The sequence below is a fragment of the Phyllobates terribilis genome, unplaced genomic scaffold (genome assembly GCF_046119375.1).
Source record: "Phyllobates terribilis strain yellow unplaced genomic scaffold, ASM4611937v1 Scaffold_11__3_contigs__length_659146591, whole genome shotgun sequence".
Lineage (NCBI taxonomy): Eukaryota > Metazoa > Chordata > Amphibia > Anura > Dendrobatidae > Phyllobates > Phyllobates terribilis.
Window position 1 is genome coordinate 251863576 of NW_027362771.1, and position 21746 is coordinate 251885321.

Genomic DNA, 21746 nt, shown 5'->3' on the forward strand with positions numbered 1-21746 from the left:
CACAGTATTCCAAGTGTGGTCTGACCAGTGCTTTGTACAGTGGAAGAACAATGTTCTCATCCTTTGCAGCTATACCTCTTCGGATACATCCCATTATCCTGTTTGCCCTTTCAGCAGCGGCCTGATTTTGGGCACTCCAATTTAGTTTGCTATCAATCAAGATGCCCAAGTCCTTCTCCATCTCTGAATTCCCCAATGGTTTCCCATTCAGTGAGTACTGGTGACTTCCATTTTTCCTTCCCATATGTATGACCTTACATTTCTCCTCGCTAAACCTCATTTGCCATTTAATGCTCCACCTACCCAGCTTATCCAAATCCCTCTGTAGGACTGCACTGTCCTCTTTTGTATTAATTGTTTTACATAACTTTGTGTCATCTGCAAATATTGATATTTTACTATTTATCCCGTTGACTATGTCGTTAATAAAGATATTAAATAACATTGGGCCTAGTACAGACCCCTGTGGTACCCCACTAGTGACGCTTACCCAATCTGAGTATATTCCATTTATAACCACCCTCTGCCTTCTATCCTTTAGCCAGTTAGCTACCCACTTGCAGACATTTTCCCCCAGCCCCATCATTCTCATTTTGTATACCAACCTATTATGTGGCACGCTATCGAACGCTTTTGAGAAGTCGAGATACACGACATCCACTGGTTCCCCCTGATCTACTCGAGAGCTAACCTCCTCGTAGAAGTCAATCAGGTTTGTTTGGCAGGAGCGATTCCTCATGAATCCATGTTGGTTCGGGATTAAAAGATTATTAGCATCAAGATGCTCCGTAATTGCCTCTTTAATGAAGCTTTCAAAGATTTTGCCCACAACGGACGTCAGACTCACCGGCCGATAGTTTCCGGCGTCACTTTTCGCTCCCTTTTTGAATATTGGCACTACATTCGCCTGTCGCCAATCAAGTGGCACAGACCCAGTCTCAACAGAGTCCTTAAATATAAGATATAACGGTCTGTCTATCACATTACTTAGTTCCCTTAGTACCCGTGGGTGTATGCCATCAGGTCCTGGTGATTTGTTTATTTTAATGTTACTGAGGCGTTTCTGTACCCCAGCTTGGGTTAGATTTGTCATACTTAGTGGAAGATTAAGTTTGTCACTTCTCATTTCTCCTGTTAGTTCGATTTCCTTTGTGAAAGTTGTCGAAAAAAAATTATTTAATAGATTAGCTTTATCCTCATCTTTCTCTATGATTTTGCCTTCCTCACTTTTTATCGGTCCAATATTATCCGATTTAATCCTTTTACTATTTATATACGTAAAGAACAGTTTGGGATTTGATCTACTTTCCCTAGCAATACGTCTCTCTGTTTCCTCCTTCGCTATTTTTATTTGTTTTTTACAGGTTCTCGTTTTTTCCTTGTAACACATTAGTGCCTCCTTACTGTTTTCCTGTTTTAATCTCTTGAATGCCTCTTTTTTGCTATTTAACGCCCCTTTTACGTTCTTGTTCAACCATATTGGTTTCCTCTTATTTCTGGCCCTTTTATTCCCATACGGTATATATCTCTCGCACTGAGTATTCAGAATTCTTTTGAAGGTTTCCCATTTACTATTCGTATTCCTTTGATTAAGAACTTTGTCCCAGTCAATAAGTTGAAGGCTTTCTTTCAGCTGATCAAACTTCGCCCTCCTAAAGTTTAATGTTTTTGTTGTTCCCTTATTGATAACCCTACTGAAGGGCATTTTGAAGTCGATAATATTATGGTCGCTATTACCTAGGTGCCCCCCTATCTATACCTCAGTTATTCTATCAGGCCTATTAGTCAATATTAAGTCCAACACGGCCTTCCCTCTCGTTGGTTCCTGCACTAGTTGGGAGAGATAATTATCCTTAATATTTGTCAAAAACCTTTTTCCTTTCTGAGATCTATAGGTTTCTGTTTCCCAGTCAATATCCGGGTAGTTGAAATCCCCCATTACAATCACTTCATTATGTTTTGCTACTTTGTCTATTTGTCCTAATAGCAGATTCTCATTCTCCTCTGTTATATTGGGTGGCTTATAGCAGACCCCCAAGAGATGAGAGAGATCAATTTGCCACTACATCTAGTAGAAAGAGATTGGGCTTTACCAAATGCAATAGGTGCAAGGCCTGTAGGAATATGATCAATAGCACGGAATTTTCCAACTATGACAACAGTAGGACTTATGAAATCAGAAAAACCCTCTCTTGTGAATCCCAGGGTGTCATCTATTATGCCGAGTGTCCGTGCAAAAAAATTTATATTGGTCTCACCACCCGTGAATTAAAGGTAAGGACCCGGGAACACATATTGGATATCGAGAAATCAATCCATATGGAGGAGGTATCTGGTCTGAGAACTCTCCCCAAATATTTTAAAATGTTTCACAACAGTGATCCCAAGGGTTTGAGAATAAAAGGCACTGATCAGATCGATACGGGGAGTAGGGGTGGTGACCTGGGCCAGGCTCTTGCTAGACTGGAAAGCAAGTGGATTTTCAGATTGGGTACGGTCTCACCACAAGGTTTGAACGAGCAATTTAGTTTCTCTGCTTTTTTGTAACATATTGACATATGGCCATAATCGCCCTCCCTACCATCTTTTCACATTACTCTACTTATCATCTTGGTTTAACACCATACACTGTTCCCCTCTATCTCTGCTTCCATTCAGCGAGGTATCATTTTATTGTGTGTGTCTTTTTTGTTTTGTTTTTTCCTTATGAGGTTTTAACGTTTAACATTTACATTTAGTACTCATTGGTGATGTATGCTGTGGGTTCGGTCCTGGAGTGGTTCTTTGGCGTTGGCGTTTGGAGATGTGGTGTGGTGGCTGATGTCCTTTCTTTTTTGTACCTGGCCCTTTCCAATATGGATATGAAGACAAAGCACAAGAAATCAAGGAATATAATTTATATAACTATATGTATATTTCTCTTTATTAGTATCATGCATTATTTCACTATTTGGTTTTAATTTATTAATACTTCGATCACTGAATTTGGTCTGACTATGTCATGCCATTTGTTCATCTTTGCATCATAATTGTTGGATGACCTCCAAGCATAGTGCCCTATTATTCTTCACACTTTATTGTATTTCTCACATTTCCCCCCCCCTTATATTTCACTTACTTTACACTGATGCATTCACTTTCCCCTTTTTTTCATTCATTGTTGACTCATAATAGTTATTGCACTTATGTTCTGTGTGACCCGCCCCCCTCTAGCCACGCTACTTCTATATGGGGATTCTATGATGGAGGTGCGTGTGCGCACGAACGGACCCATTTGACTTCCGGCTATGCGCAATAAACACCAATGCGTTCCACCGCATGCGTGTCAAGCGCTACACCCCGGAAGTCACTCTTTATCTTAGGTGGAAATCCTAGTAGGGAGCGCACGCGCCGCACCACTCCATCAATGATCCTTTAGTTCTAACAGCTGATCCTTTAGTTCTAACAGCTGATCACCACTATATTTAAATGAGACACTGCGCACATGCATACACGCCCCCTTGGAAGAAGCACTTGCGAAACGGCGTCGTCGGGGCAGGTTCCATCCCTCTTCATGCAAGTACACATGCATATCCCCTAGTAACTTTACACTTATTACTCATTTAACTATATTTATTTGTCCTTACACATAATAAGGGATTTCCCGGTATATGCACTTGCACTTCTTTATGTATGTGACAAGCAGTCAAGTCTAGCATTGCTATTTTAGCCCACATTTTTGGACATATGTGTCCAGTGATTTTTGACTGGTATAGGTTGTCTATGGGTGACTTGATGCTTTATGGGGCTATGTAATACTTTTGCATTAACCTGAATATTTTATTCTTGTGTGTGATCGTACTATATTCTATATATCATGTTGATTGATGGAACCTGAAGGTTTCTGTTTTTTAAAAAAAAAAACTTTTTATTGTTGGTTTTAGTATTGGAAATAAAATTCTTTTTTTAAACCATTTCTATGCATCTTCCTTTTTGAGCTGGGCCTCTATAGCTGGAGCTCTTTTTTGTAATATATTATGAATTTGGGAAGTATATATATATGTGACCTTTTTTGATTTGTACGGCCTAAAGGTGAAACCCTCCAAGTGTCATCTACTGAAACCAAAAGTACAGTACCTGGGACACGTGGTGAGTGCTGACGGAGTGGCTCCCGACCCCGATAAGATCACTGTGATTAAGGACTGGCCAAGACCCTCCAGCATAAAGGAAGTGCGGCAGTTCCTCGGGTTGGTAGGCTACTACCGAAGATTCATTCCCGGTTTCACCAGAATGGCAGCTCCTGTGCAGGACCTCCTGATAGGCCAGTCCAGGAAGGCCAAAAACCAGAAGCCACCCTTCAGGTGGGAAAAGCTGGAAGAGGAGTCCTTCCGCCAGCTGAAGATGGCCCTCACGGGGGATGAAATCCTGGTGTACCCTGACTACGGCCAGCCCTTTATCCTCCACACAAACGCAAGCAACATCGGGCTAGGAGCCGTATTTTCCCAGATCCAGCAGGGGAGGGAACGGGTAATCGCTTACGCCAGTCGAAAACTACGACCCACAGAGAGAAACCCTGAAAATTATAGCTCATTCAAGCTAGAGTTCCTGGCAGTGGTGTGGGCAGTGATGGAACGTTTCAAACATTACCTTGTCTCCTCCAAGTTCACCGTGTACACGGACAACAACCCGTTGACACATCTGGACACTGCGAAACTTGGTGCCCTGGAGCAGAGATGGATGGCCCGCCTGTCCAACTATGAATTCACCATCAAATACCGGGCGGGACGCTCAAATGCCAACGCAGACGCCCTGTCCAGGATGCAGAACTTACCGGACGGGGGGGGGGGAAGATCCAGAGGAACTGGAAGAGATCGAACTCCCTGTGTTCCACCGTCATGGGATTACCCAGTATTCCCACCATGTAAGGGACAGGCACTCTGCTACGTTCAATCCCTTACCCCACTACAGCTGGGCAGACACTCAAGACAGTGACCCCGCAGTCCATCTGGTGAAGGAAATGCTGACACAAACTGATGCCCGCCTTGACGCAGACGCCCCGGAGGAGACCAAACAGCTGTGGAAGGAGAAGAGTAAACTGTTTCTCTACAAGGGGAAGCTGTGCCGGAGAACTGTCAACTCCCGGACATATGAGCTGACCTGGCAGGTAGTGGTCCCAAGACGGGACGCGGCTATTGTCCTGGAGGCATACCACGACAAGGCAGGGCACTTCGGATGGAAGAAGCTGGAGTTCCTGTTGCGTGACCGGTTCTTCTGGGTAAACATGAGAGGGGCCATCGAGAGATGGTGCAGAGACTGCGGCCCGTGCAACCTGAGGAGGAAGGACCATGCCAGCCAGAAGACCCCCCTGCAGCCCATCATCACGAAGCAACCACTAGAACTGGTAGCCCTGAACCATGTGAAGCTGGCTCAGAGTAGGTACGTCTACGCCCTCACCATCATAGACCACTACTCCCGGTTCCTGGTGGTGGTCCCTGTCAAGGACTTAACGGCTCAAACAGCAGCTAGAGCCTTCCAGCAGCACTTCTGCCGTCCACACGGGTATCCGGAGCAAGTGTTGACTGACCAAGGTCCAGCCTTCGAAGCGGAGGTCTTCCAGGAGTTCTGCAACTTGTATGGCTGCAGGGAGATAAGGACAACGCCGTACCACCCCCAAACCAACGGGATGTGTGAGAAAATGAACAATATCGTCATTGATCTCCTCAAGACATTGCCCCTGGAAGAACGCAGCCTGTGGCCGGAGAAGCTGCCTGACCTGATTGACTTGTACAACCATATCCCGGTGAATGCTACCAATAGCACCCCAGCTTACCTGATGCGCGCAAGTCCTGGTAAGCTGCCACTTGACCTGGAGATGGGAGTCCTGACACCCGAGGACACCACACCAGAAGCAGACTGGGACACGGAACGGCAGCAGCAGTACCGGAAAGTACAGGAGGCCGTGAAGTCAGTCTCAAGCAAGAGGAAGGCAAGAGAGGACTTATAACCAACATGCTCCCGCTGTTCCCCTGGCACCTGGAGAGCAGTTCTTGAAGAGGAAGAGACGGCTCCACAAGTTGGATGACCAGTGGGAGAAGGACCCATACACCGTACTGCCCTCAAGCCATGAGAACCCAAAGGTATGTGTCATCAGTAAGGATGGAGGAGAAACCACAGCTATTGTTTCCAGAGACCACCTGAAAAAGTGTCCCGAGCAGCTGCAAAGCACTGACGAAGATCAAGAGAACCCTCAACCCGCAGAGGAAAAAGGGAAGAAATGATCAGTACCGTACTCGGAGACTTTCCCCGGTCCTGGACTCAAATTAACAACGCGGTCATGGTACCCGTCCTCACCTTTCTCCAGCCAGCCCCTCAAGGGCCTACAGAAGAACAGGTAGTTTCGGAAGAACAGCCGGCCCAGGAGGCAGAAGAATCCATACCAGCAGCCCAGGAGAGTCAACCCTCAGCTAGTAGTGAGCCTGCCGTGCCCCTAGTAAGCCAAAGAGTACGCAGAAAGCTGCCAGGCCTACCCGCAACACCTCCTACACCCTGTAGTGCAGAACCAGATAGTGGGTTACGTAGGTCCACCAGGAGCACTAGAGGACAGATGCCCACTCGCTGGAGAATCTAGAATGTAATGTGAATTTGCTTGTAAATTGCCAATGCTGAAAATGGTTTATGTTTTTGTTGCCTGTTTATTGATTATGTTTCTCTAGTTACCCTGCAGGTTTATTTGGACTGACAGGTTATGGACGTTGAGTAACCGGAACTACATTGTAAATAGTTGCACTTTGTGCCTCTTGCGAAGACGGCCACGGAAGAAAAACCTGTCTGGCGTGGTCCCGTGTGGTCCAAAGTAGTTCGCTTCGCCTTGCAGCCACGCCCAGGGCCAACGTTTGGGGTTTGCTTTGGACAGGTCCCCTACTCTGTTCTAAAACTTCACCTTGGGTGATATGGACACCCGGTTACGGAAATGCCGTGACCATCAAGACAAAATGTACTTTTTCATGTTATTGTTTATACCCTTGTATTTGTGTTTTTCTTAAAAAAAATGTGTTTAGTCCCGGAGTACTAAGTTTCACTAGGGGGGAATGTGTCACCCCATGGGTCTGCTTGCCACAGTGATAGAAATATCACGTCTGAGAGCAAGTGGGAGGTTCCCTGGTCAGGAGCCCTTGAACATGCAACACCTCCTGTCCCAGACCAGATAGGGGAGGAATCTGCCCTATATAAACTGGATCTGGGGCGGGGTTAGTTAGTCAGAGCCTGGAGTTAGTTCCAGACACAGGGAAAGTAACAGCTAGGAGCTCTGTAGGAGCCAGGAGCTGAAGACCAGGGACTTGAGCTAAGCAGAGTTCGTCCTGGCAGAAGACGCTAAGAGCCGGACAAAGGAGTCCGAGGCTGTGGGGACTTATATATCCAGCAGCAGAAACCAGCCGGCAGGGGATTTCAGGTCCTCTGGCTATAGGAAGCCCGGAGGCTCAGTCACACACACAAGGGACCGGTACCGCCATCAAGGAGCGGAAGCTGCCAGAGGGTCCAAGTCACCAGCCATAAGGGTGAGCACCACACGGTATACTCAGGGACGTGGGCTACTTCCACTCGCTTACAGCAAGGTAGCCAGGAAGAGTGCAGATAGACGGGGAGGCCTACAACTCCACCTGGCCAGGGGAACTCCTATTTGCTCACAGACTGACCAGGCCCCTTATGCTAGCCAGTACTCCCGGGAGGGTCTGCCTTATCATCAGTAAAGACCCTGAACTGCACTGCAAAGACTCTTGAGTCGTTCCTGCTTCACCCGTGCACCATCACTCCCATCATCCACACTCACTGACCTGAGGCTATACTCCTCCCGTGGGGAGTTGTCCCATCCTCTGCTGCGCACACCACACCAGCCTCAGCGGTCTGCCTCGCAGCGGCGATAAACCCTGGCCGCAATCCACGGGTGGCGTAGTCGGACATTAAATCATAAAAACCCTATAAAAGACGGCCACTGGTCTGACCACCCTGAGCCACGGACCGGGTCACCGCCACGGAGACTACAACCCCCAGAGACCCGGCTCCGGGTAACCCACACACGTGCACACACGGCTCAGGGGGCGCGTCAAACCTCTCCTGTGTCCTCACCATAAAATTCAGCATCAGACGTATACAAAAGAACACCTAAGCAAGCCTAATGCATTTTGGAAACAAGTCCTGTGGACCGATGAGGTTAAAATAGAATTCTTTGGCCACAATTATCAAAGGTATGTGTAGAGAAAAAAGGGCACAGAATTTCAGGAAAAAAATATCTCGCCAACCATTAAGCATGGGGGTGGATCAATCATGCTTTGGGTTCTGTTGCAGCCAATGGCACAGGGAACATTTCAAGGATAGAGTGAAGAATGGATTCAATGAAATTTCAATAAATTCTTGATGCAAACATAACACCATCTGTAAAAAACCTGAAGTTGAAAAGAGGATGGCGTCTACAAATGGATAATGATATAAACAAATGTCAAAATCCACAACAGGCTACCTCAAAAGCCGCAAACTGATGGTTTTACAATGGCCCTCACAGTCCCCTAATCTGAAAATCATTGAAAATCTATGGCTAGACGTCAAAATAGCAGTGCATGCAAAATGACCCAGGAATCTCAAGGAACTGGAAGAATTTTCCAAGGAATGGATGAAAATCCCTCAAACAAAATTGAAAGAATCGTGCCTGGCTATTAGTGATGAGCGAGCACTAAAATGCTCGGGTACTCATTACTTGGGTCGAGTAAATCGTAATGCTCGGGTGCTTGACCCGAGTAATGAGCTCCAATGTAAGTGAATGGGAAACCCAAGCATTTTTCCAGCGGCCACCCTCCCCCGGAGGTCTGGAGGGGGCCTAAAAATTGGTGAAATCGATGGAAACAGTGCTGAAATTACATGCGAACAGCATGAGGAAGACCCCTGGAAGCATCTCTGAATCCCAGGTCACTGCTGTGAACAATGTTGCCAGAGTATTACGCCACTTTTATGGACTCACAATAAAACATACAAAAATGAAAGTAAAATGGATTTTCCTGGAAAAAATGTTAAGAAACATTCTTTCCAATGTAATGACTTGTATATAAGGAAAAATAAATAACCAAAAACAAAAATGGTCCTCCATACCTTGGGCTATGTTCACACGTAGTGTTTTTGATGCGTTTTTGCACTTTTGCATTGCTTTCGACGGTGAAAAATACATTCAACAGTAGATGTAATTTTAACATTTTACTACCTTATCTGGCCATGTGGTGTGTGGGACATGATCAGACACATCCTGTTTCATTTATGAATCAGGGACTCCGAAAGTCACAAAGCCTATTTTTACAGGGCCAGGAGTCGGCCCTCACTATTGTTAGAAGGTCATCAGCAGGCTATGCTTTGAATAGCCGAACATTGCTACTGCAATATAATGTATCCATCTGAGGTGGTCAAATTTTCTTTTTCGTATATATTCTGTAAAGTTTGAAATATGGATGTTCAGCTGGCAGCCCTCAAAATTTATGGATGTCCAGCAGGCAGCTCCCACAATTTTTAGAGTGCCAGAAGGCAGGGCTGCGGAGTCGGAGTCGTGGAGTCGGAGTCTATTTTGGTGGAGTCGGAGTCGGTATAAAATGGACCGACTACGACTCCTAAAATATGTAATAAATTGGGTACAGTAGTTCAATGCAGCTTGTGGGGAATTTTTTTTCATAAGCATTTGGGAAAGAAATGTCCTATAAATGTCTGTCCTATTCCTGATGAAAGGGCCTAGACTTTTATCTGAGATTAATCTGTGCTACAGTAAATTTATCACTTAAACCTGAGCCATGTATGAGGGAGTAAGAGTCGTGGAGTCGGTGACATGGAAATTGAGGAGTCGGAGGATTGGATTACCGACTCTACAGCCCTGCCAGCAGGTAGCCTCCACTGTTTTTAGAGGGCCAGCAGGAGTCTTGGGGACAGATGAGACCAAGATAGAGTTTATTGATAACGCACATAATTCAACTGTTTACTGTAAATGGAATGTGGCTTACAAATAAAAGAACACAGTACTTCTAGTCAAATATGGTAGAGGTTCAAAGATATTTAGGGGTTGTTTTGCTGACTATGGAACAGGGTGCCTTGACTGTGTACAAGGCATTATGAAATGTGAAGATTCCCAAAGGATTTTGGTTTGCAATGTAGTGCCCAGTGTCATAAACCTTGCATCCTAGGTCATGGGTCTGCCAGCAGGACAATGACCCCAAACATAATTCAAGAAGTACCCAGAAATGGATGGAAACAAAGCACTGGAAAGATCTGAAGTGGTAATTTCAGCTCCAGTAGCGTCAAGTCTCACACTACTACCTCTTACATACAGAAGCTACAAAGAAACTGCAAATGGACACATTAAATCAGGAAATTTTTTAAAGTTTAATTTCTGTCAAATTTGAAAGAATTATGCCAATTTCAATGAATTAGTCAACTATGGTAAGTTTCAGTCAACCTTGATTAATTTCTGAGTACAGATCACGGTAAAAATTATGAATCGGTCAATGAGTGCATGGAAATCATTAATCAGGATATGCACTGTGGAAGATATGTATATGACCAGAATATGAATACTCATTTCCAGCTGATGATACCATCTAGAACCTGTCCCTATTGTAAAGCAGCTAACAGTGGTATCAATCTGGCATAGAATTTTTTTTCAGCACGGAGTATAATACAATAATCCCTGACTTGATGCCTGTAAGACGCTATCCCACCCGTAGGTCACCCGTATACGAATCTTCAGATAAGAGAGGTAATATAGTACAATAAAAAACAGAATTTAACCGGCTCCAAAGAGTTTTTTTTTGGTACATTGCACCACCAAACTGTGAAGGAACACAAGCAACCCTGCCTGCTTTCATAAATTTCTAATTACAGATCACCGTTAAAAAAAATATGAATTGGTGAACAAGTACATGGACAAAATCAATCAAGTTATGGACTGTTCTAGGGATGTATGCGACCAGAATGAACACTCTTTTCCAGCTGATGGTACCATCTAGCACCTATCCCTATTCTAAAAGCAGCTAACAGCGGTATCAATAGGTAATAGATTTTTTTTGTTGTTTGAGTAAGAGCAAGAGTATAAGGCAATAATAATGTGTGCTGACCAGCGGGAGTGCAACGACCAAAAAATGGTCCAGGACACTTTGCAGCGATCAGCGACCTCACAGCAGGGGCCTGATCGCTGCAAAGTGTCACACATAGCGACATCGCTGGTGAGGTCGCTGTTGCGTCACCAAAACCGTGACACAGCAGCGATCTCGCTAGCGATCTCGCTATGCGAGACAGGGGCTTTAGAGTCCAGGTTTTTCCCTCGTTTCCCATATCTGACGAAACATTTAAAAATCGATGGGAAGAATTATCGGACACTTGCTCCAAGGGTTTTCTTTCACTGCTTAGAGATATGAATGCCACTACATTACAGGGGATTGAAGCCGAGATTGAAGGCCTCCAAACCATCCTTAGAAGGGGGCTGTCTGGGGAATCATTGAAAAAAATGAATGAGGAGATTGACATTGAGGTGCAAAAGTGGGCCCATGAGATCCAAGCTGGTAAAGCGAAGAAATTCCAAAGGGACATCTGGGATAAACAGAACCACTCTGTGTACAGATGGAGGGGCCAATTTGACCGCTCCCGGTCACGATATCTTAACATATCTAACTTCAGATCAAGATCAAGATCTACACAATCAAATAGATCTCAAGAGGACACACACTCTGTGTCCTCAGTGAGCTCACATATATCTTCCTCTAATGCTCCTATCAAAATGCAGACCAGACAATCTTCCAAAAAAGGTTCGAGTCATGCGGTGCCTGCGGTCTCCTCTCGGGGCAGGCTCCAGGTAATCAATCTGTCCTCACATATATTATCTAGGGCACAGGTCGATGTCCTGGGGAGGGAGCTCTCTTTCTCTCCCACTAACGCTTTTAATTCTTTTACAGCGATAAAAGACTTACATCTATTTTCTCGCAAATTGATACTGAAGAAATTGCACTACAAGGGTTCTGGGACTATGGATGCGGCAGGGGCTGAGGAGGAGGCATTGAGGTGTTTGGAGGAACTGGCAGAGGAGCATTGCAATCCTTCACGAGGTGAGTTCCCTCAATCTATCATGCCTAAATCTACAAGGTTCCCCCCCTTCTCTTTGTGCCCTGCAGTAGAAATCTTTACCAAACTCGTCACTGAGGATTTCCTGAAATTACCCACTAAGCGAAGATTTGATAATCTTACGCTTGAACATCAACGGGCATTACAACAGCTTCAGGAACTCAGGGATGTAGTTATTAAGGGTGCGGATAAGGGGGGCAACATTGTTATTTGGCCTACTCAAAAGTATGAGCGTGAGGCATTCCGACAATTAAGGGATCCCAACACATATGTCAGTCTGCCCTCGTGCCCCCTAACTCACTTCTCGGCCCTGCTGCAGGACATTTTGACCCGGGCCCTTGATTGTGCAATTATATCTAAAAAAGTCTATGAGGGATTGATGTGGCCCTCCCTAGGACTCCGACCTTCTACTTACTACCCAAGATCCACAAGGATCACGTCGACCCTCCGGGGTGCCCGATTGTGTCCGGTATTGGGGGACTTTGTGAACCCATATGTAGATTTGTTGATCACTACTTAAAATCTCTGATGACTAATTTACCATCATACATTAAGGACACAACGGACGTTCTCACTAGGGTCAACGGTATCACTGTGGATGAGGGGACTCTCCTGGTTACTGCCGACGTTGAAAGCCTCTATACCAGTATTAACCACATAGATGGTTTAAATGCAGTGCGTCTCTTTCTTGGGGCCTCCGATCTGGACAGCCCCCTGTGCGAACTCATCCTTGAGCTGCTGGAATTTGCCCTGACCCATAACTTTTTTGTCTTCAAAGATCAATTTTATCTCCAAAAGCGTGGCTGGGCCCCCTCGTATGCTAATCTCTTCCTTGGGCAGTGGGAAAGGGAGATTTTCGATGGGGAGGCTATACCGGCGGCCCACCATGTGCTGTGCTGGCTGAGATATATTGATGACATATTATTTCTGTGGCGGGGCTCTGTACAGCAGCTCGGAGAGTTTATGGACTGTCTCAACGTGAACCAATATAACATCAAACTGACTTATACCTTTGACAACAAAAGAGTTAACTTCCTGGATATATCCCTATGTGTTGATGCCCATGGTGGCGTCCAGACTGATGTATTCAGGAAGCCGACCTCAGTCAATTCCTTGATTCACGCTGGGTCTGCCCATAGTCCAGCCACAATTGGGGCTGTCCCGGTCGGACAGTTCCTGAGGATGAGACGCATCTGTTCTTTCAGCGTCAGGCACAAGACCTTAAACAGCGTTTTTTGCTGTGTGGTTATAGTCGGAGATGCATCAAGAGGGGATACGATAGGGCATTTAAGACTCCTCGTGCCTCCCTTCTCCATTCTAGGATTCAACCATCTGGGAGGGATGAGACTATACGATTCATCTCCACCTATAACCACGAATGGGATAACATGAGAGTCATCCTCCAAAAACATTGGGACATTCTGATGGTTGAGCCCTCCCTGAGGGGACATCTGGGGCCCAACCCGTCAATGACACCGAGGAGGTGCTGCAATCTCGGTGACATATTAACTAAGAGCCACTATGTAGCACCTGTGTCGCGCCCCTTTGGTTCGAGGGGCCCTGTAACTGGTAGCTTCAAATGTGGGCATTGTGTGGCCTGTCCTAACATTTTACGGTGCACCAATTTTTGTTCGGCTGACGGAAAATTTGCCCTTGAGAAAGCGGTCCTTACACCGCGAAACGCGCGTTGGGCTTTCGTTATCACCCTCCTTCCCCCCTCCACTCTGACTGTGTCTGTGTGTCAGGTAACTATCTATGGGCTTACATTGTGCTTTGGTACCTAGCTAGTGATAATGCTTCCCTCATGTTATACTACTGTAATCCTCTTATCTTTCAATAGGTAGTAGGTCTTTTATATACATGAGGAATCCCTTTTGGATTACTGCTCTTTGCTCACTAAAAATCTTTATAAAAAACTTTTTATATTTATATATATTGATACTGATGATCTGTTATTATTTAATTGCGGGCAATTGTGCAATTTTGTCTTACCTAGGACCCAAAACACCCCCTCTCATTACTTTTTTATGTGCCTGACTCTCATACACATTTTTTCCATCTAGTCACCTCTTTGTTTTCTTGAATACTTACCTCTTACTCTTATAAGTTTAAATAAATATATTTTTGCAATGATATGCTGAGTAGTTCTCCTTCTTTTCAATATGTTTTTCAGCATGCTATTGGATGGATGCTTGTCAAGTGACTAGCTATCCATCCAATTTTTTCTTGTTATTGTATGGCAGTGTTTCTGTTATTACGGTTATTGCGTATGCAGCAAGTTCAAGGGCTGCCAAAAATTAGGACGCAGGGCCTCAGTAAAAAATGTATTTTCCATCATTAAGGAGTGGGTCTCCTGGACTGTTAATGTCCATGAACTAAGTGCATGGGCTGAAAAACATTTACCCCTGGGGGGAATATACATATATATTATATAGAATTTTAAAGGTAGTCCTTTAAAAAATAGTTCCTATGGACATAAACACCCTTAAAAAAATTATGTGGGCGTTACATGATGGTCAACCCTGGTGATATGGTGGTGGAGGATGAGGAGAAGGATAAGGAGGACGACATAAAATAGACGAAATCCTGAAGTGTATACCCATGTCTGGGTATGAAGGGGTGCATGAGAATAAACCCTCCAAGAAATGTTTGTGTTCCGCTGCTATCATCCGGTGCTGTCAAGAGGTCTGGCCCAATCCAGCCCTTGTTCATTTTGATAAGAGTCAGCCTGTCAGCATTTTCAGTAGACAGGCGGATGAGCCTATCAGTTCTATCCGTGTTGAGAAGAGATGAGGCTGGGGTGTGTAGCATCACCCTGTATAGTTCCTTGCTCCATCTCACTGTGCTCCGCCTGCAATGCCGCCTCTTTAATTGTGAGAAGCAAGCATTTCAGTAGACAGAGAAGTGTGATGGTGATACTAATTATAGCGTCATCGCAGCTCACATTTTTGATCAAGTCCTCAAAATTTTGTAGGACGGCACAGATGTCAGACATCCATGCCCACTCATCAGCTCTTATGTGCGGAGGCTGACCTGAATAAGGACAGGCGTGTTGAAACTGGTACTCAACTGCCCTCTGCTGCTCACAAATCCTTCCCAACATCTGCAATGTAGAGTTCCAACGCGTGGTGACATCGCAAATCAGTCGGTGAGCTGGAAGCTGCAAAAGCTGCTGAAGCACTGTCAGGGCTGCGGATCTGTAGCTGACTTTCAGAAATGGGCACACAGGTGGCGTACTTTCACAAGCAGTGCCATAATGACTTGGGCCCTAACTATGAACATACCCTTAGGACTTGTTACCAAACCTGCTTCTATAGAAAACTAGGACTGTTTTTAACATGTATATTTTACCAATGAATTCAAACAATTTTTTTGATAGAATAGAAAAATGTGGCTGCTTTCTTACAAAAACGCCATACATGTCCACAGGTTGCTTGTAGTATTGCAGCTCAGCTCCATTTGAGTCAGGGGTCTTCAAACTTTTTAAACAGGGGGCCAGTTCACAGTCCCTCAAACCATTGGAGGGACGGAATATAGTTTTTAAAAATAACTATGAACAAATTCCTATGCACACTGCACATATCTTATTTTGTAGTAAAAAAAACAATACAGGAACAAATACAATATTTAAAATGAAGAACAAGTAAAGTTAAATCAACCGGTATTTCAATAGGTAGGTAACTGTACTAGTGTTGAGCCACCCCCGTAGTGTTCGAGTTCGGTTTGGTTCGTCGAACACCTTCGAACACCGTTAAAACCAATGGCAGGCAAACAAAAACACATAGAAACACATAGAAAACACCTTCAAAGGTGTCCAAAAGCTGACAAACTGCTCAGAAGACACAACTAACACATGGAAAAGTGACAAATACATATAGTCATGCGAAAAGAAAAGAGGTGGAGGAGTAAATGGAGGGGGAGACAGATATAGGCATGTCATGCCCTTCTAAAATCCAAAAAGTGAGAAGCCAACACGGCCAGTCCGCTCCTGCCCGTGCCACCTCCGTGTCGCCGGGTTTGTGCCAGAGCCGCGGTGAACCCTGACGGCCAGCCCCCCTCTCCCAATACTGGTGCCTGTCCGCTGGTGGGTCGAGCGAGCCCCCCTGTGGTGGAGGCAGCGCTAAGCTTTTTAATTTAAATTGTCTCTCTAATTTGAATGAATACACTTTAAATCCATTTACAAGGATCTATTGGAGGGCAAGTCTCATGCCAGCAGCCGCGTAATTCCAGCTCCAGTAGCGTCCACTAAAGCTGCTGCAGTTAAAAAGCTTTTATAAGGATCGAGCTCGGCTGTCCACCGCAAGGCATCCTACTGCCAGTCCCAGCCCCTATGCCTTGGGGTGCCTCCTGATGCTCTTCACTGAGTATCCCGTGGTCCCGAAGCATTTCCTTTGAAAAAATTAAGTGTCCAAAATACAGGTGGTGTAGCTTGCTTAACAGCCGGGATAATCTGCTGACTAGCAGACACTGCTACCAGGCACAAAGTATTTCCTGGGCTAGATGCAGTTAAAAAATTTTAATTAGATACTCTCGCTGGATGCTGAGAAAGCATTCCATAGAGTCTCCTGGCACGCCATATATGATTCTCTTAAAAAGCTTGGGGTAGGGGTCTAGGGGACCCTTTTATAGCCAAAATCACGGCCCTGTATCGCAATACGTCACCTAGGCTGAAGATAAATGGAACTGTAGCACCCTGAGGGCTCGGTTGCTACAGAGGTATTGCACCTCACCCAGAGGTGTGATATCTCACTCTCAGGTAAGGATGGAGTGTGGATCAGGACCCGACACCTGCATGCATTACACCACATTGCCGTGGGGCAGGGCGACCAATATGCCTCTGAGATGGGCACGACAGTCCCTGTCCCTGGAGTGGGGGGAGGGAACACTGAGGAAGGGGAACCCTGTAGTGCAGGAGCAGGGAGGAAGCAGTTCCTGGGTGCATTGAGAAGGGAGTATAAAAGGTGGGCACCATCTTAGTTCAGTGCAGAGAAGTCTGAGCAGAAGTGACAGGGAGCAGGGGCTCTGCATGAGCTCTGCTCCGGAGGCGGGCCTAGTAACAGAGGCCCAGGCCTGGAAGAGGGAGAAGGAAGGAAGAGGAGCGGAGAAGGCTCCAGGAACGAGGAACGAAGGGATCCCAGGGGTGCGGACGGGCGAGTCGCCACCGCACGCCCGAATCCACCTGCGTGGAGGGGTCAGGCCAAAGGGGGAGACCGGTCCCCGAAACTAGTGGAGGCAGGAAACGACCCTCAGCTAGAAACCGGAGGCTGTGACATTTTATGTGGCGCAGCCCCTCGCTACACCCGCTAGGAAGGCACCACATAGGGTCAGGGAAACTGGTGCCAAGTTTACCAAGAGGAGGCCCGAGGCAGCCGGACAGAAGGGTTGGTAAGAAAGGCCAGACAAAGGACACACAAAGGGGGTCCTGTGAAGCACTCCAAAGTTATCTGGGAGTTGTCTGAGCCCCTCACCTGGTGAGCACAGTACGACGTGGGCAGCCGTTACCTGCAGACGTGGTCTGGATAATAAGAACTGTGAGTAAAGGCCCTGGACTGCATCACTGACTCCGTGTCGTTACTGCTGCTGCCCTGCACCATCACCCCATCCTCCGCATACACTGCCTTGAGGCTATACTCCTCCCGTGGGGAGTTATGCTACGCTCTGCTGCACCCACAACACCAGCCTCAGCGGTCTGCCCTGCAGCGGCGGTTCACTCTGACCGCAATCCACGGGTGGCGTAGTCGGACATTTAAACATCAAAACCACATAAATAGTTCCGCCACTGGTTTGACCGCCCTGAGCCACGGAACCGGGTCGCCGCCACAGAGACTACAACCACCAGCATCCACCAAAAAGGGTCCGGCTCCGGGTGTCCCAAGGCCCAGGGGGTGCGTCAGAACATTTTCATCACCTTTCACAATCACCAATGGGACAAGGCAGGGATGTCCTCTGTCCCCTCTCTTATACATCCTAGTGACGGAGCACCTGCTCTCATCAATTCGCCATAACCCCAATATTAGGTGGATTGAGGTGGGAGGCACCGAGTACAAGTGCTCTCTATTTGCTGATGATGTCCTAGTATATATCACTCAATCACATATATCCATCCATGCTGTTATGGCTGAAATAGATCACTTTGTTACATGGTCAAATTTTAAAATCAATGCAGCGAAGTCTGAGGCCCTCGATGTCTCCCTCCCCAAATCCATACAGGATTCCATCCAGTCCAACTTTCCATTTGCCTGGCCCTCACAGGGTATCAAATACTTAGGAATTCCTATTCATAGAGACCTCTCCCATCTATGTTACCTTAATTTTGGGCCCTTTATTGAACAACTCCATACAGACCACGGTTGGCAAGTTAGAACTGTAAGATTCACTACGTGAACCACTGGTGTTTTGTGGAAAAGCACATGTACACTGTGTTCCAAATTATTATGCAAAAAGTGTTTAGGAGTGATAAGGGAAGAATTTGTTTGTTTGTCAGTTAAACTCATTGATGGTGATGTGTGTCAGGGCTATTTATATCACTGTAAGCAATTGCAGACACCTGTGCTAATTAGTTTGGCAGGTGTGTCCAATGAAAGGCAAGACTACTTAAGAAGGCTGTCCCACATTATTAAGCAGCCTACATTTTCTGCCAAAATGGGAAAGAAAAAGGATGTGTCGGCTGCTGAGAAGCAACAAATTGTGGAGTGTTTAGGTCAAGGCATGACTACAATCAACATTGTGCGATGATCAGGATGAAGTGTCTTGGCAATCAAGAAGTATGTAGCTGATTCACAGTACACACGTGTGCGTGCTGATAAGGGCAAATTGAGGACTCTTTCCTACAGGCAATTACGTCAGGTTAAAAGAGCAGCGGCAAAAAAGCCTTGTCATAGCAGCAGACAAGTTTTTGAAGCTGCTGGTGCCTCCAACAACAAGATGCAGGGTCCTTCAGAGGTTTGCAGCTGTGCATACGCCATCCTGTCGACCTCCTCTATCCACTTCACACAAGCAGAAACGGCTCCAGTGGGCCAAACATTATATGAAGACTGATTTCAAAACTGTTTTGTTCAAGGATGAGTGCCGTGCAACGCTCGATGGTCCAGATGGATGGAGTGGAGGATGGCTGGTTGATGGACACCCCACGCAAACACGGCTACAGCGCCAACAAGGAGGAGGTGGAGTAATGTTTTGGGCTGGAATCATGGGGAGAGAGATTGTCGGCCCCTTTAGGATCCCTGAAGGGGTAAAGATGAACTCCATAATGTATGTGGAGTTTCTCAAACAGCACTTCCTGCCATGGTTCAAGAAGAAGAACTGTGTATTCCACAGCAAGATCATTTTTATGCATGATAATGCACCATCTCATGCTGCACATAAAACATCTGCATCTCTGGCTGATATGGGCATAAAAGGGGACAAACTTATGGTGTGACCCCCATGCTCCCCTGACCTCTACCCCATTCAGACCCTCTGGAGCATCATCAAAAGGAGTGTCTATGATGGCGGGAGGCAGTTCACATCTAAGCAACAGCTCTGGGAGGGTATTCTGTCCTCATGCAAAACAATTGAAGCAGAAACCATCCAAAACCTAACAAATTCAATGGACGAGAGAGTTCAGAAGCTACTTTCGAACAAGGGGTCCTATGTGAAAATGTAACATCACCTAGAATAAAGTTTTGAGTTGAAAACTGTTTGATTTCAGTTTCTAATAACCTGCTAATGCTTATCATTTCAAAAATGACCATTTTTTTGGTCTTTATTAAAATGAAAAGGTTGATCGAAAAGTTTGGGGGATCTAAGAGTGTGGCAACACAGTAGTCAGGATTACTTCGAATTCTGACAATATGAGGGTCATGTTGCAGGTAGTGCAGCAAGAAGGCACTTATGTGTCTTGCGCATCTCGGAGCCCCAAAATTATTTTCCGGGCTAGATGCAGCTAAAAATTATTATTAATTTTAAATCTGGTGGAGCTTAGTATAGATGGCCTAATAGAATCAGTGCTGCACACTGCTACAAAGCCCAAATTATTTTCCAGCCAAGGTACAGATAAAAATGATTAGTAATTTTAAATCTGGTGGAGCTTAGTATAGATGGCCTAATAGAATCAGTACTGCACACTGCTACAAAGCCCAAATTATTTTCCAGCCAAGATACAGATAAACACGATTAGTAACTTGAAAGCTTAAAACGGTTGGTGGGGTTATTTTAACCAATCATCAAGCTTTTACTCTCCCTAGGATGACACAGGGGTAGAAAAGTCGTTTCGGATCCATGATTTGTTCATCTTTATGAACGTGAGTCTGTCTACATTATTAGTGGAGAGCCGCGTGCTTATCTGTCAGCACACCAGCAGCAGCGCTGAACACACGTTCAGACAGAACGCTGGCTGCGGGGCATGACAAGATCTCCAAGGCGTAAGTGGCTAGCTCCGGCCATTTATCCAGATTGGAAGCCCAAAAAGAACAAGGGTCCAGTGACACAGTCATGGCTTCAATGTTTACTTGGAGATACTCCTGTACCATCGTCTCTAGGCGTTGACTATGTGTCAGACTTCTTGTCTCCTGTGGCCTTGCAAAGGATGGGCTAAAAAAGTGGTGAAATGATTCCACAAAATTGATGTTACCAGCAGATACTGTGGTTCTGTTACAGTTTGAGTGCTGAACACTTGACGGTCCCACGGTTGGCAAGTTGGAACTGTGAGATTCACTACGTGCACCACTGGTATTTTGTGGAAAAGCACATGTAAGATTCTGCAACAGTCTCTGCTGATACTCCTGCATGCATGCATCCCTTTCTATGGCAGGAATAATTTCTGCAAATTTACTTTTGTACCGGGGATCTAACAGTGTGGCAACCCAGTAGTCAGGATTATTTCTAATTCTCACAATTCGAGGGTCATGTTGCAGGTAGTGCAGCAAGAAGGCACTCGTGTGTTGCGCATCCAGGAGCACCAAGTCCCTGTTGTGTTGGTGGCGACGTAACAATCATGCTTCCTTCCTCTGTCCTCTCCCCCCAACCTCGCACAACAGAAATGTGATCAAGGTCTCCCTCATCTGATGAGTCTTCCATCAGTTCGTCCTCCACTTCTTCCTGGGCTCCTGCACCTTCCTCACTAGTTTGGCTGCTACCATGCGCCCTGGTAAAACCATCTCCCCCACCCTCACATGCCTGCCGCCTTGGTGCTGCCGACCGTCTGGACCTTGCAGATGTTAGCCCTTCCGCATACAACTCCACCTCCTCTACTTCCTCCACCTCCTCTTGTGCCACCACCTGACTCCGAATTCTGTTTAACATGTGCTCCAGCATGAAAATCACCGGAATAGTCATGCTGATAATGGCATCGTCAGCACTAAACATCTTCGTCGCCATTTCAAAACTGTGCAGAAGGGTGCATAGGTCCCTGATCTGAGACCACTCCTCCAGCGTGATTTGCCCCACGTCTGGATCTCGTTGGCCCAGGCTATACGTCAGAACGTATTGCACCAGGGCTTGTCGGTGCTGCCACAGTAGCTGCAACATGTGCAGAGTTGAATTCCACCGGGTAGGCACATCGCATTTTAGCCGGTGAAGTGGCAGGCCCAACGACTTCTGTAGAGATGTAAGTCGCTGAGCTGCGGGATGCGAACGGCGGAAGTGAGCAC

The 21746-nt window shown here is 46.0% G+C and overlaps 1 protein-coding gene across 2 annotated transcripts in view; it reads right to left on the bottom strand.

The window, feature by feature from the left end:
• CPNE8 (copine 8) overlaps positions 1-21746 on the bottom strand; it is a 372256-nt gene that overhangs the window by 324500 nt on the left and 26010 nt on the right. The window contains exon 1 of one of the 2 annotated variants that reach the window (XM_073652159.1): positions 1955-1959. The exons of the other annotated variant lie outside the window; for it this stretch is intronic. The gene's annotated coding sequence lies outside the window, so the exon portion shown is untranslated. Of the gene's footprint in view, positions 1-1954; positions 1960-21746 lie in introns of those variants that run through there. 2 annotated transcript variants of the gene reach the window in all.